The sequence below is a fragment of the Etheostoma cragini genome, chromosome 13, assembly GCF_013103735.1.
Source record: "Etheostoma cragini isolate CJK2018 chromosome 13, CSU_Ecrag_1.0, whole genome shotgun sequence".
NCBI lineage: Eukaryota > Metazoa > Chordata > Actinopteri > Perciformes > Percidae > Etheostoma > Etheostoma cragini.
In genome coordinates this window covers 7804951-7807437 of record NC_048419.1, presented here as the reverse complement: position 1 = coordinate 7807437, position 2487 = coordinate 7804951, and the positions used below count along the sequence as shown (strand labels likewise).

The window sequence follows — 2487 nt, the reverse complement described above, 5'->3', positions numbered from 1 at the left end:
TGTGTGTGTGTGTGTGTGTGTGTGTGTGTGTGTGTGTGTGTGTGTGTGAGAGAGAGAATGGAGCGCTGACGGTCAGCTCTGAGTAATACAAGTTTCCAGGCAGCAAGAGAAGAGGAGAAATGACCGTACAGGTCCAGGTGAAAAACACAACTAAATCTTCTTGGATTTTCGCCCCAAGGATGGCCAGCAGTAGGACATACTGCATACTTATACAATGTCTAAAAAGGTCTGACTACATACATATTGTAAAATATTTTTTTATAATAATAATACAATAACATGATTTAAGTGTGTAATATATGTCCTATTTACAGGCTATAAACCATACAGACCCTTTGCAAACACGTGACCACGACCATGTGACAACACCATGACGGACGGCAGAATCACCAGAAGCACAACAGTGTAAACAGTGTAGTAGACGAGCGGAAAGAAGAAATTAGTTTCAAACTAGGGTAGCACAATTAATCGAATTTTAATCCCGATTACAATTTTGAATTCCCACGATCAATTTTTTTTAACGTCATTTCATTGATTGCTCCGTTTTTTGTGCATAGCGCATCTATTGCTCCGTAAACCCCTGTCTGCTCATGTGCCAGTCAGAGTTGTTCCCTGCATCGGGCAGCTTAGTTTCTAGATGTAGACAGTCACAGAGGACAGAGTAACGGGAGGAAAATTCAACAGATAGCAGTCGGTTATAGGTCGGTCTCAAGGTTTACCACTAAACGCAACATTTTGTCCTATCTGTGTTGTTTCATAGAAAACAGTGCTAGTCGGTGCTAGTTACCATCTGTTAGCTGTAAGTTCCTCTAGGACACACAGGTGCTAATGTCCTTGCATCTGCTGCAATGTTGTTATATCGATATGGTTTAATTTTGCGTTACATTACCTATTCCTTCCTGTGTTGGATCTCTCCTCTACTCTCTCTCTCTCGTCTTACTCTCCGCGCAGCCCTGCCACACAACACCAGTCCACACGTCTGACATTTGTCTTTTTTTTTTATTAACACAGCTGTATAGTGTTAAGTATGAGGGGCAAATCTGTATTTGTACCAGTTTTTCCGCGCATAACTGCTATTGCGGCCGCCACGGCGAAGAACACAGAAGAACTTATTGAATGCAACTAACTCCAACTGGTAGAGTAATAGTGTGTGAGACTGGAGCTGCTGGACCTGGGGGAGAGATGTGACCCATGGCCGGAATATCATAGTTCATAAAAATGTGGGGCAGTGACGATACAGACATTTCATACACACACGTCTGAATTTGCCCTTTGACCCGTGGGTTAGGGTTAACCCTAACCCTAACCCTGGTACCATTAGGCAAAAGTAGGCAATTGCCTTAGGCCCCAAGCTACCAAGGGCCCCGTAAAACGCCTCATAAACTTATGGCTGTGTATTGTTGTCTTACATTTCACCAATTTATTATATCTCTAAACATTGATACCTAAAGTGTAAATGTAAATGTGCTGGATTTATATAGCGCTTTTCTAGTCTTAACGATTACTCAAAGCGCTTTTACATCTACAGGAAACATTCACCATTCACACACATTCATACACTGTGGCCGAGGCTGCCGTACAAGGTGCCACCTGCTCATCAGATATACACTCACACACATTCACAGTCCAATGCGCAGCATCGGGGGCAAATAGCGGTTCAGTGTCTTGCCCAAGGACACTTAAAAATGGGACTGCAGGGCCAGGGATTGAACCCCCAACTTTCCGATTGCCGGACAACCGCTCTACCACAAGATGATCCAGCACTCTGGACAACAGCTGTCGGACAGAGAGCGCTGCTAAATATTGCAGAGGGGACCACAACAAGTCAGGGACAGAGTTTTTTCCAAGAAATCAAGAGGGGCGCAGATTTACAAGCAGTAACTATTACATGCAAATGAAGAATGGACAAAAGATAAGCAGGTTTTGGCTCCTATACAATGAAAAAAAAGGACTGAAAAGGGTGAGAACAAGGGTTGTGGAGGCCCCCATGCCTGTGTTTTCCTTTTGCCTTTTAATCAGTTATTGTTGAAAACAAGTGAAGGAGCTTTCTCAGAAATACATTTAAAAAAAGAGGAAGAATGATATGGATGTGAAAGCAGTTATAAAACAGCCTATGTGACAAAATTTGTTTTGGTTAAAATCAACAAATAATTGTGATTATCATTTTGGCCATAATCATGCAGCCCTATTTTCAACAGTGTAAAATAAATAACACTAAATAAACTGTGATTCTAATTAGGGCTGTCAAATGATTAAAATTTTTAATCAAATTAATCAGAATTTTCAGTGGATTAATCAGGATTAATCACCATTTGCAATTACACCTGAATCCTAACCAATTTTTTTCTGAAATGCATACCAAAAGATAAATAACAGGACACAGATACATAATTTTCATATTATGTGCAATGTCAGTCCCAATGGTTGTCGTCTTGCCCTCGATGTCCCACTTACGTGCAACAGAAAGGAACTGTTCTTTACAAGCCT

General features: G+C 41.3%; 1 protein-coding gene and 1 long non-coding RNA gene across 36 annotated transcripts in view; one reads left to right on the top strand and one right to left on the bottom strand.

Moving 5' to 3' along the window:
- Positions 1 to 1033, top strand: part of LOC117955221 — an 18217-nt gene extending 17184 nt beyond the window's left edge. The window contains exon 3 of the long non-coding RNA XR_004658987.1: positions 1020 to 1033. This is a non-coding gene — a long non-coding RNA (uncharacterized LOC117955221). The remainder of the gene's footprint in view (positions 1 to 1019) is intronic.
- dlg2 (discs, large homolog 2 (Drosophila)) overlaps positions 1 to 2487 on the bottom strand; it is a 291611-nt gene that overhangs the window by 146954 nt on the left and 142170 nt on the right. The window lies entirely within an intron of this gene.